Below are 13,878 nucleotides of genomic sequence, written 5' to 3' on the forward strand. Positions count from 1 at the left end.
AACTACATAGATAGAATATAATAGCATGAGACATGTCATGATATATCTACAACTCCTATCCCCAATTTCGCTTATGATTTAGGACCACGAAAAATACTTGGAAAACTACTTTAACATCAGCTTGTCCAACACCTTCATAATTATCAAATCACTTCTCATCATCAAATGTATCTGAGGCTTTCTGCTAACCATAAGTACAAGTTTTTACTATATTTTGCACTTTTAAACTGTATTTTTAATATATTGCTGATTCCTGAACTGTTATTGCTGATTTGTTGCACTTGTTGTAGCACAGACCAGATCCAGACCAAATCTAGGTTTCTGCTCTGGTGGCTAGCTGAGCACTAAGCCAGGGTATCTTTTGTTGGAGAGCACCCCCCCCCACACCCTTGTGGCAGGAGACTGCAGTTAGAACTCATCTGATTGAAGGTTGCTGGAGCAGGGCTCAGTTTCGAGCTTTACAATTGGTTAAGTTGTTTAAAAAAGTTTGCTCACTGTTGCTGCATAGGCCCCATGTTTGCTTTGGTTCGTGGTTGTTTTAACACAGCTCAACAGAGTTTATCCACTAGCCACTTGCTGTGCTGCATTCATCTGTGTACCAATTACGCGGGGTGGGGATCATTGGCAGTTATAGATGTAAAAAGTTCAGTAGATAAATTTTCCCTTAGAAGCTGCTGTGATCTGTCCGGCAAGCCCTTTAATTTGCTCTTTTAGCTGCTTGGAGCATCCCCTCAGTGCTTTTACCACTTGAATAATCCCCAAACCATGAAATCTCTAATGGTTTCACACAATTTAGAGAGCCCTCATTAGTATAGACCCCTATTGAGCACCACATTAATATAGACCTTGTTTAGAGCACCCATCCATACACACCCCTCCATTCCTACCCCCACTGTTAAAACAGAATTTTACCTAGCATTATGGATGGTCAGTTTACCTCCATTTCTCCTGCCAGCCTGATTGAAATGGGTATCCTGAGGCACTGTGGCAACTGCCTCATGTACACTGACAACCCTCTACTCCTAAATCACCCAAGTGCCAATTTGACGAGGAACGCATCCGCATCAACAATCTGAAGCCTTGCCGTTTAGCGCAATAAAAATAAATTGTGGCAAGGGTTTTTAGTTTCCACAGACCTTGATATTGGCTCTACTCCATTCTGTTTTAAAGAAATTGTAACAAAAGACATTGCTAGTTCAATTGAAAAACTTCCCTCTGATGCTGATACCTTCAACACAAGATATTGGTGTTAACTTGGTATAATTAAAAGAAATCCCACCAATAAATGCACCTAACTGTCTGATATAATAATTCCCAGTCCTACTGCTTAAAAAGACTGAAATAATTTTGAAAGCATTAAGTGTTTTGTATTCTAGCTTCTTTTTCGTATAAACTTTAAAGTTAAATGGGTCTAGGCTTGAACCTATTAATGAAATGCTTAATGCTGACTGGGAATACAGTGTATCTCTTGATGAAGTAATCAGTTGTGAATTAGCTAGCATGGTGGCAGGTTGTCAGGTCACATACTACACCTCCTATGCAAGCCATGCATTCAACACATCACACACAGAGGTACTCACCAGAAACTTATCTAAACACCAGAGTCCTCTCAAACTCAAACATGCTACACCTAATTCAATACGCATAATAACATGAGCACCAGTGTCTCACCAAATAAGTCCCTAAGGCAAAGCACATCTAAACCAAATGTTTTAGTCATAGCTTACTCTATTATGAGACACACAGATGTCCCGCTCACCAGGCTGAACAAGGAGAAGGTTACAGTCAGCTGTCTATTAGGTGCCAGTGTCCATCAGATCACACATGCTCTCAGGTCTCTCAATAACAAGTACCGTTATGACTTTGTCATAGTTCATGTTGGTATGAATGATTTGAGACATACCTCACAGGACTATATGAACATTAATGTGATTGGTTTCTCTGAATATGTGTCTCAGGCAGGCGCTGTCCCTATCCTGAGTAGCATTCTCACCTCACCTAGGATGATATAATACAATATAAACAAACAATGATTGACTTTATCAATTGGCTTAGTTTATTTATTTAACATTTGTTTACCAGGAAAGTCCAACTTGGAACAAAGCCAATTATCAGCTTAAGGGCCCGGGAGGTTCTGCTCCCGACATGTTCCTTAAATGTGGAGGAACCCACATGAATGCAGGTGACATGCAGGGCAAGTAAAGCCTTCAAATCCTAGGTTTATTCTTTTGTTAAGACCTCATTCTCCCCGCACCTAAATGGGTTTATATCAGGACCTTGAGCAACATAAAAAAGCCGACTTTTCATTGACAAATATATGTCGAACTCCCAGATAACTGAATGGCCAGATTACTGATTTATTTCCCAGGGAAAGAAATCAGTAGGCCAACTGAACACAACACACCAGTACAAATTACCACCCTCCCCAACTAAATATACTAACTCCAAGATCGAAACAACTCAGTGATCTGGCTGCTCGGTTAACTGGGATTCAACATATATGTGTCGATGAATAGGTGTTCGGTGTTATGCCGTTTTGAGGTCGTGATATAGACCCCTTAAAACACCTGTACAAATGTATTACCAAAAATATGCCTGCTGAAAGGAAAATGGCTAACCTCATCCTAGCTCATAAAATCCCTATCCCCACCCCTGCTTATGATTTGCACTCCATGTGGAATATGGAGAGACACAATTGTGTGTGCTCCTACAGTGCCCGGAGTTGGCATATAGTTGGGGGATTTGGGGATATAGCCCCCACCCAAGTATGCTTCTAGATAGTAAAATGGTGTGTTTTGTGTAGTTTTGAAAACTAAAACTATGTGGTTCAGATTTTCATATTTTGTTATTTCTGTGTTATGGTGAATAACGCTCAACACTAAGTGGGTTTTTGATAACTGAAAACAGATCCATATATATATATATATATATATATATATATATATATATATATATATATGTATATATTTATATATATATATATATAGTATATATATATATATATATATATATATATAATATATATATATAGATATATAGCTATGTAGATGCACACATATATAAATATCCAGCTTGTGAGTTATTATTATTATTATTATTGTGTGTGTGGTGCTGAAACTGGAGAAGAAAAACAAAAATGGGTGGCAAGGGGTTTTAGTTTCCACAGACATATAATGGCTCCTCCATTCTGTTTTAAAGAGGTGTAACAAAAGACATTGCTAGTTCCAATTGAAAACTTCCTCTGATGCTCTTCCGGACAGATAGCCCAAATCCTAGGTTTATTCTTTTTGTGTAAGGAACCTCATTCTTCACCAAAATGGGTTTATATCAGGACAACTTGAAGCAGCATAAAGCCAAACACTTTTCGTGGCAAAATATATGTGAACTCCCAGACCTTTAAGAATGGCATGAGATTACTGATTTGTTCCCAGGAAAGAAATCAGTGAATAACTGAACCTGGCCACACCAATTTACAATTACCCCTCCCAGCTAAATACTACTAACTCAAGATCGAAACAACTCAGTGATCTGGCTGCTTTCGGTTAACTGGGATTCAACATATATGTATGCGATAGACCAGATGATAGGTATTATCTGCGTTTGAGGTCGTGATATAAGTCCATAAAAACACCTGTACAAATGGCCGCAAAAATATGCCTGCTGAAGGGAGAGTAGTAACCTCATCCTAGCTCATGCGTCCCTATCCCACCTGCTTGCGGTTTTGAATACGGAAAATACTTGAAACTACTTTGACATCCCAGCTTATTTAACACCTTCCATAATTATCAATCACTATCATAAAAGCATCTGGGGCTTTCTGCAACCATAAGAATTCTAAGTTTTATTATAATTTTGCACTTTTAAACTGTATTTTAAAATATATTGCTGATTCCACAGACTATTGTGCTGATTTGTTGCACTTTGCTGTAGCATAGACTAGATCCAGACCTGCTGAATCTAGGTTTGTTTGCATAGCCCCAGGCACTGCAACTGGCCCTTAGTTTCTGGTGTCTTTCAACGATCTCATTCCTTTTCAGCCTGTGATGACATGCAGATAAACCATGCTTCTTTGCCAAAGATGGTCTTCACCTGTCACCTAGGTTTCAAATACTGGAAGGCACTGGCACCCATAGTGCCTTTTAGGCAAGGTCTCAAGAACAAAATTTCCAACGTGAATATATCCCTCACAAATAAATTAAGGGTTATATTGCTTAGTGGTAGAAGTTCAAATCAGAAACTGCATTCTCTGGAAGCACTCCTCTCACTGGTGGATGATGATGTCTGTGCTGTTACTAAAACTTGGTTCAGGGCCGCAGAGAGTACCTAGGCCTTGCAAGTCTACAATGCCTTCTACACCGCAAAATGAATATGTAAGAACTAAAGGAGGGGGAGTATCTATCTTCATCAAAGACAAATACATCTCTAGACTAATTTGATAGGAAAACTCCATGGAGTTACACCAAGTTCAACTAACTGTGGATAAGCCAGAACATCTTTTGTTGGAGAGCACCCCACCCTTGTGGCGGGGAGACTGCAGTTAGAACTCATCTGATTGAAGGTTGCTGGAGCAGGGCTCAGTTTCGAGCTTTACAATTGGTTAAGTTGTCTAAAAAAGTTTGCTCACTGTTGCTGCATAGGCCTCATGTTTGCTGGTTTGTAGTTGTTTAACCTCCCTCCAAATCTGAGCTTTCTTAAAACCATAGTACAAGTTTTGTATATTTGCACTTTTTAAACTGTATTTTTAATATTGCTGATTCCTGAACTGTTATTGCTGATTTGTTGCACTTTGCTGTAGCATAGACTAGATCCAGACCTGCTGAATCTAGGTTTGTTTGCATAGCTGAGCACTAAACGAGGATATCTTTTGTTGAAACACCCCCACACCCTTGTGGCAGGAGACTGCAGTTAGAACTCATCTGATTGAAGGTTGCTGGAGCAGGGCTCAGTTTCGAGCTTTACAATTGGTTAAGTTGTCTAAAAAAGTTTGCTCACTGTTGCTGCATAGGCCTCATGTTTGCTTTGGTTTGTGGTTGTTTTAACACAGCTCAACAGAGTTCATCCACAGCACTTGCTTGTGCATTCATCTGTGTACCACCATGCGGGGGTGGGGGGGATCATTGGCGGTTATAGATGTAAAAAGTTCAGTAGATAAATTTTCCCTTAGAAGCTGCTGTGATCTGTCCAAGAAGTCTTTAATTTATGTATGCTTGGAAACATCTCAGCTGTGCTTTTACCATGAATAATCCCAAACCACGAAATCTCTAATGGTAAAATACATAACAACACAAAGATGTTGGTGTTAACTTGCATAATTAAAGAAATCCATAATAAATGCACCTAACTGTCTGTTCTATTTAGTCCTACTGCTTAAACAGACTGAACTCATTTTTGAAAGCATTTAGTGTTTTGTATTCTAGCTTCTTTTCTCATGTAAACTTTAAAGTTAAATGGGTCTGAAGCAAGACCCATGTGGAAATGCTTAATAATGTGCCTTAGAATACATACAGTGTAGACTCTTCTCAGAAGTAACTGATTGTAATTAGCTAGCACACCTGTATAGGGTTAAAATTAGATAGGCCCCTCAGAGGCATCATAATGATTTAGAAGCAGTGGAAGACACACCAGGTGTTCCTGCAGTTGCCATTATTATTATTATTATTATTATTATTATTATTATTAGTCATAAAACTGGAGAAGAAAAGCTAAAAAATGAATTGGCAAGGAGTTTTTAGTTTCCACAGACCTTGATATTGGCTCTACTCCATTCTGTTTTAAAGAAATTGTAACAAAAGACATTGCTAGTTCAATTGAAAAACTTCCCTCTGATGCTCTTCCAGGGACAGATAGCCCAAATCCTAGGTTTATTCTTTTTTTGTGCAAGACCTTCTATTCTTTCCCACCCTAAAATGGGTTTATATCAGGACCTTGAAACAGCATAAAGCCAAACACCTTTTCATTGACAAATATATGTCGAACTCCCAGATAACTGAATGAAAGTTCAGATTACTACTTATTTCAGGGAAAGAAATCAGTAGGCCAACTGAACACAACACACCAGTACAAATACTTTCACCCTCCCTAACCAAAATATGACAACTCCTAAAGATCGAAACAACTCAGTGATCTGGCTGCTCGGTTAACTGGGATTCAACATATATGTGTCGATGAATAGGTGTTCGGTGTTATGCCGTTTTGAGGTCGTGATATAGAGTCCTTAAAACACCTGTACAAATGTATTACCAAAAATATGCCTGCTGAAAGGAAAATGGCTAACCTCATCCTAGCTCATAAAATCCCTATCCCCACCCCTGCTTATGATTTTAGACCCACGGAAAAATACTTGGAAAACTACTTTGACATCAGCTTGTACAACACCTTCATAATTATCAAATCACTTCTCATCATCAAAAGCATCTGAGGCTTTCTGCTAACCATAAGTACAAGTTTTTATTATATTTTGCACTTTTAAACTGTATTTTTAATATATTGCTGATTCCTGAACTGTTATTGCTGATTTGTTGCACTTTGCTGTAGCATAGACTAGATCCAGACCTGCTGAATCTAGGTTTGTTTGCATAGCTGAGCACTAAACGAGGATATCTTTTGTTGGAGAGCCTCCCCCCCACACCCTTGTGGCAGGAGACTGCAGTTAGAACTCATCTGATTGAAGGTTGCTGAGTGGCCTAGCTTCAGCTTTACAATTGGTTGGTTGTTCCAAAAAAGCTTGTCACTGTTGCTGCATAGGCCCCATGTTTGCTTTGGTTCGTGGTTGTTTTAACACAGCTCAACAGAGTTTATCCACTAGCCACTTGCTGTGCTGCATTCATCTGTGTGTACCACCATGCGGGGGTGGGGGGGATCATTGGCAGTTATAGATGTAAAAAGTTCAGTAGATAAATTTTCCCTTAGAAGCTGCTGTGATCCATCCAAGAAGTCTTTAATTTGCTCTTAGCTGCTTGGAGAGCACCTCAGCTGTGCTTTTACCACTTGAATAATCCCCAAACCATGAAATCTCTAATGGTTTCACACAATTTAGAGAGCCCTCACACACAATTTAGTAGCTCATTAGCACCACATATTTCTGACCTTGTTTAGAGCACCATCCAGGGGTGGGGATCAGCCATGGTTATAGATGTAAAAAGTTCAGTAGATAAATTTTCCCTTAGAAGCTGCTGTGATCTGTCCAAGAAGTCTTTAATTTGCTCTTAGCTGCTTGGGGGAAACATCTCAGCTGTGCTTTTACCACTTGAATAATCCCAAACCCTGAAATCTCAATAGTCCTTACACACCCTCCATTCCTACCCCTTACTGTTAAACAGAATCTACCTAGCATTATGGATGGTCAGTTTACTCCTCCATTTCTCTCCTGCCAGCCTGATTGAAATGGGTAACTGAGGCACTCTAGACATGGGTGATTTTAACTGCCCCTCCAACTGGGGTGCCATTCCTACCCCCACTATTAAAACAAATTTTACCTAACGTATGGATGGTCCAGTTTACCTCCATTTCTCCTGCCAGCCTGATTGAAATGGGTATCCTGAAACTTTTCTGGCAGCTGCATTAAAGGTTCCTGTTTAGGAACACACCCTAACAATCTGAGCCTTGCTGTATGCAACCCCACGCCTCCATTCCTACACTGTTAATTCTCGACCTGGTCCTCACCAACACGGGTGACTGTTGTGCCACCACAAGTGTAGGACCATCACTGGTCAAATCTTATCATAAATCAGTCACATTTACAGCAGGATGGTCAGTTTACCTCCTTTTGAATTTCTCTATAGCTTGGAGAAACTGCGCTAAGGTATCCTGAGGCTTATGTGTAACTACCTGTCTAATACTGACAACCCTCTACTCCTAAATCACCCAAGTACAATTTACGAGGAATGCATCTGCACTAACAATCTGGAAGCCTTGCTGTTTAGTGCACAAAACAGTAACAATGAGCAGGTTGTCAGGTCACATACACCAACAGTATTCCTATGCAGGTCCTTACATGCATTCTACACACAAACACAGGTACTCACCAAAGACAGGTATGACAAACACCTAAGGTACAGTCCTTCAGTCCTCCAAACTCACAAACTACACCTAATTCAATACACTAATAACACATTGGTACCTGAGTGTCTCACCAAATAAGCCCTAAGGCCAAAGCACATCTAAAACCAAAATGTTTTAGTCACTTAGCTTACTCTATTATGAGACACACAGATGTCCGCTCACCAGGCTGAACTCTGGGAGAGAAGGTTACAGTCAGCGGCTGTCCTGTGCGTTTGATGTCCATCAGATCACGCACGGCTCTCCAGGTCTCTCAGTAGCAAGTACCGTTGCCGACCATTCACTGGATTCATGTTCATTGCATAGAATGATTTGAGATATGCCTCACTGGACTATGTAGAGACAGGCGTGATTGAGCTCTCTGAATGTGTGTCTCCAGGCAGGCTGTCCCTATCAGCAGTAACTTCACCAAATAAGCCCTCATGCTAATATCTAAAACTAAATGTTTTATTTATAGTTTTCATCTCTATTATGAGACACACAGATGTCCCGCTCACCAGGCTGAACAAGGAGAAGGTTACAGTCAGCTGTCTATTAGGTGCCATTCTACCTCACCTCAGGATGCAAGCCCTCCCAGGACATCTACCATTAATAGGTTATACATAAGAAGAAGAAGTTGCTGTCCAAGAATAAAAAGACAGGTCCCAGCACTGAAGAACACTCTCCCCTGGTTGAACAAGCAAATAAGACAACTTGTAAAATTCTCTAAGGGCAACTTCAAAAACATTTAGCAACCATAGCTAAAGATAACCATAAGGCATTCTTTCGCTATATCCATAACCTAAAAGGTAGGAACCAGATGTGTGCTGAACTACCTGTGGATGGCTTCACCTACACTTCTTTCCCTCTTTCCCAGTTGGGGTCACCACATTATAAACAACAACAACTCAATAACAAGTACCGTTATGACTTCGTCATAGTTCATGTTGGTATGAATGATTTGAGATATACCTCACTGGACTATATGAAGACAGACGTGATTGAGCTCTCTGAATATGTGTCTCAGGCAGGTATGTCCCTATCCTTGAGTAGCATTCTACCCTCACCTAGGATGATATCACAATATAAACAAACAATGATTGACTTTATCAATTGGCTTAGTTTATTTATTTAACATTTGTTTACCAGGAAAGTCCAACTTGGAACAAAGCCAATTATCAGCGAAGGCCCGGGAGAAATGCTCCCGACACATGTCTTTAAAATGTGGGAGGAAACCCACATGAATGCAGGGTGGACATGCAGAACAGAAGGCACTCCAGCCAAGAATCGAACTAGAGAACCTCTTGCTGTGAGGCAACAATACTAATATGTAACCACTGCAATCAGTCTCTAGTTTCTGGTGTCTTTCTAACGGGATCTCATTCCTTTCAGCCTGGGATGACATGGTAGATAAACCATGCTTCTTTGCCAAAGATGGTCTTCACCTGTCACCTCTAGGCTTTCAAATACTGGCTAAGGCACTTGGCACCTCCATAGTGCCTTTTTTAGGCAAGGTCTCAAGAACAAAATTTCCAATGTGAATATATCCCTCACAAATAAATTAAGGGTTATACTACTTAGTAGTAGAAGTTCAAATCAGAAACTGCATTCTCTGGAAGCACTCCTCTCACTGGTGGATGATGATGTCTGTGCTGTCACTAAAACTTGGTTCAGGGCCACAGAGAGTACCTAGGCCTTGCAAGTCTACAATGCCTTCCACACCGCAAAATGAATATGTAAGAACTAAAGGAGGGGGAGTATCTATCTTCATCAAAGACAAATACATTTGTAGACTGGTTTTGATAGGAAAACTCCATGGAGTTACACCAAGTTCAACTAACTGTGGATAAGACCCTCCCCCTCCAAATCACTGTTAGCTATAGCCCCCCCCCAATGAACCAAGATGCCCATGCTGCTTATTTGGACCTACTTGAGTCAATCCAATTACAGCCAAACACTCTAGACATGGGTGATTTTAACTGTCTCTCCACTGGCTGGGAAACTTATATGAGTTCCAACATGCTCGCACAAAGGTTCCTGGACTTTGTTAACACAAATGCCCTGGAACAAATAGTATGCAACCCCACAAGGGGCTTAAACATTCTCGACCTGGTCCTCACCAACACGGGTGACTGTTGTGCCACCACAAGTGTAGGACCATCACTGGTCAAATCTGATCATAAATCAGTCATATTTGAAGCAGTAATAGCACCTGAATCCCTCTTAGGAGAAATCAGGCTAAAAAAATTCACCAAAGCTAATTATACCCTTCTAAGGGATGGCATAAACAACTTCCAAGCACCCGTTTCCACAGATGTCATTGACAACTATACTAAGGTATACACTTATGCCCTATACAAACACTTATACAAATGACAGACACAGCTGTACCTGATAGGATCAAAACAAGATCCCTCAGGAAATGCAAGCCTCCTGGTGGACATCTACCATTAATAGGTTATATACAAGAAGAAGAAGTTGCTGTCCAAGAATAAAAGACAGGTCCCAGCACTGGAAGAACACTCTCCTCTGGTTGAACAAGCAGTCACAACTTTAAAAATTTAAGGGCAACTTCAAAAACATTTAGCAACCATAGCTAAAGATAAACCATAAGGCATTCTTTCACATATCCATAACCTGTGTTGTAGAACCAGATGTGTGCTGAACTACCTGTGGATGGCTTCACTCACACTTTTCCTTTCCCCAGTTGGGGTCACCACAGTGGAACAACAGCCTCCTGTTCCCTATTGGCAGGAATTTTATGGTGCTGAGCTGCAGTCATTGGCAAAGGGAATTTTATGCGGTGTTGAGTTGCCAGCCCGCTTAGTTTATTTATTTAACATTTGTTACCAGGAAAGTCCAACTTGGTACAAAGCCAATTATCAGCGAAGGCCCGGGAGAATTGCTCCCGACACATGTCTTTAAAATGTGGGAGAGCCCACACATGAATGCAGGGTGGACATGTGCAGACAGAAGGCACTCCAGCCAAGAATCGAACTAAGAGAACCTGCTGGCCAAGGGCAGCAATACTACTGCTGCACCACTGCCGTCCCTTAGTTTCTGGTGTCTTTCTAGCAGGATCACCATTCCTTTTCAGCCTGGGATGACATGGTAGATAAACCATGCTTTACCAAGATGGTCTTCACCTGTCACCTCTAGGCTTTTCAAATACTGGCTAAAGGCACTTGGCACCTCCACTTAGTGCCTTTTTGACTAGTCTCAGAACAAAATTTCCAATGAATATATCCCTCACAAATAAATTAAGGGTTATATTGCTTAGTGGTAGAAGTTCAAATCAGAAACTGCATTCTCTGGAAGCACTCCTCTCACTGGTGGATGATGATGTCTGTGCTGTTACTAAAACTTGGTTCAGGGCCGCAGAGAGTACCTAGGCCTTACAGGAAGTCTACAATGCCTTCCACACATAAAATGAATAATATAAGAACTAAAGGAGGGAGTATCTGTATCTTCATCAAAGACAAATACATTTAGCAGGCTGTTTTACTGATAGGAAAACTCCATGGAGTTACACCAAGTTCAACTAACTGTGGATAAGACACCCCCCCTCCAAATCATTGTTAGCTATAGCCCCCCCCCCCAATGAACCAAGATGCCCATGCCAGCATTTGGACCTACTTAGGGTGAAATCAATTACAGCCAGCACTCTCTAGACATAGGTGATTTTAACTGTCTCTCCACTGGCTTGGGCTTGAGTTCCATGCTTGCAAAAGGTTCCTGGACTTTTGTGCCCCATCTGCCCCAACCCTCCACAGAAAGATGTCCGCTCACCAGGCTGAACAAAGGAAGGTTACAGTCAGCTGTCTCACAACAGAGTTGCCAGTGTCCATCAGATCTACACTCAGGTCTCTCTCAATAACAAGTACCGTTATGACTTGAAGTCATAGTTCGTATTGGTATGAATGATTTGAGACATACCTCACAGGACTATATGAAGACAGACGTGATTGAACTCTCTGAATATGTGTCTCAGGCAGGTATGTCCCTTTCCTTGAGTAGCATTCTACCCTCACCTAGGATGATACCACAATATAAACAAACAATGATTGACTTTATCAATTGGCTTGGTTGTTGTTTAACATTTGTTTACCAGGAAAGTCCAACTTGGAACAAAGCCAATTATCAGCGAAGGCCCGGGGAGAAATGCTCCCGACACATGTCTTTAAAATGTGGGAGAAAACCCACATGAATGCAGGGTGGACATGCAGAAGAGAAGGCACTCCAGCCAAGAATCGAACTAGAGAACCTCTTGCTGTGAGGCAACAATACTACTGCTGCACCACTGCACCGTCCTTAGTTTCTGGTGTCTTTCTAAGGGGATCTCATTCCTGTCAGCCTGGGATGACATGGTAGAAAAACCATGCTTCCTTGAATGGTCAACTACCTGTCACCTCTAGGCTTTCAAATACTGGCTAAGGCTGCTTGGCACCTCATAGTGCCTTTTTGAAATAGCAAGAACAAAATTTCCAACGTGAATATATCCCTCACAAATAAATTAAGGGTTATATTGCTTAGTGGTAGAAGTTCAAATCAGAAACTTTGCGATACTCTGGAGCACTCTCTGCTGGTGGATGATGATGTCTGTGCTGTCACTAAACTTGGTTCAGGGCCACAGAGAGTACCTAGGCCTGAGTCTACAATGCCTTCCACACATAAAATGAATATGTAAGAACTAAAGGAGGGGGTATCCTCTTCATCAAAGACAAATACATTTATGAACTGGTTTTGATAGGAAAACTCCATGGAGTTACACCAGAGTTCAATAACTGTGGATAAGACCCTCCCCTCAAATCACTGTTAGCTGGCCCCCCAATGAACCAAGATGCCCATGCTGCTTGGACCTGCCAGGTCAATCCAATTACAGCCAAACACTCTGAACATGGTGATTTTATTTTATCTCTCCACTGACTGGGAAACTTATCGGTTCAACATGCTTTTCAAAGGTTCTGGACTTTGTTAACACCGTGCCCTGGAACAAATAGTATGCAACCCCACAAGGGCTTAAACATTCTCGACCTGGTCACTCCTGTACGGGTGACTGTTGTGCCACCACAAGTGTAGGACCATCACTGGTCAAATCTTATCATAAATCAGTCACATTTGAAGCAGCAATAGCACCTGAATCCCTCTTAGGAGAAATCAGGCTAAAAAAATTCACCAAAGCTAATTATACCCTTCTAAGGGGTGGCATAAACAACTTCCAAGCACCCGTTTCCACAGATGTCATTGACAACTATACTAAGGTATACACTTATGCCCTATACAAACACTTATACAAATGACAGACACAGCTGTACCTGACAGGATCAAAACAAGATCCTCAGGAAAATGCAAGCCCTCCTGGTGGACATCTACCATTAATAGGTTATACAGCAAGAAGAAGAAGTTGCTGTCCAAGAATAAAAAAGACAGGTCCCAGCACTGGAAGAACACTCTCCCCTGGTTGAACAAGCAAATAAGACAACTTGTAAAATTCTCTAAGGGCAACTTCAAAAACATTTAGCAACCATAGCTAAAGATAACCATAAGGCATTCTTTGCATATATCCATAACTAAAGGTAGGAACCAGATGTGCTGAACTACCTGTAGTTATTCACTGCGCTAACCTCTTTTCCCAGTTGAGGTCTACAGTGGAACAACAGTCTGCAGAACTATTGGCAGTGGAATTTTATGGTGTTGAGTTGCCAGCCGACTTAACCTTCCACACACATGCAAGGGGCTTAAACATTCTTGACCTGTTCCTCACCAACATGGGTGACTGTTGTGCCACCACAAGTGTAGGACCATCACTGGTCAAATCTGATCATAAATCAGTCATATTTG

Source organism: Protopterus annectens, chromosome 8.part0 (genome assembly GCF_019279795.1).
Source record: "Protopterus annectens isolate FY-2018-M chromosome 8.part0, PAN1.0, whole genome shotgun sequence".
NCBI lineage: Eukaryota > Metazoa > Chordata > Ceratodontiformes > Protopteridae > Protopterus > Protopterus annectens.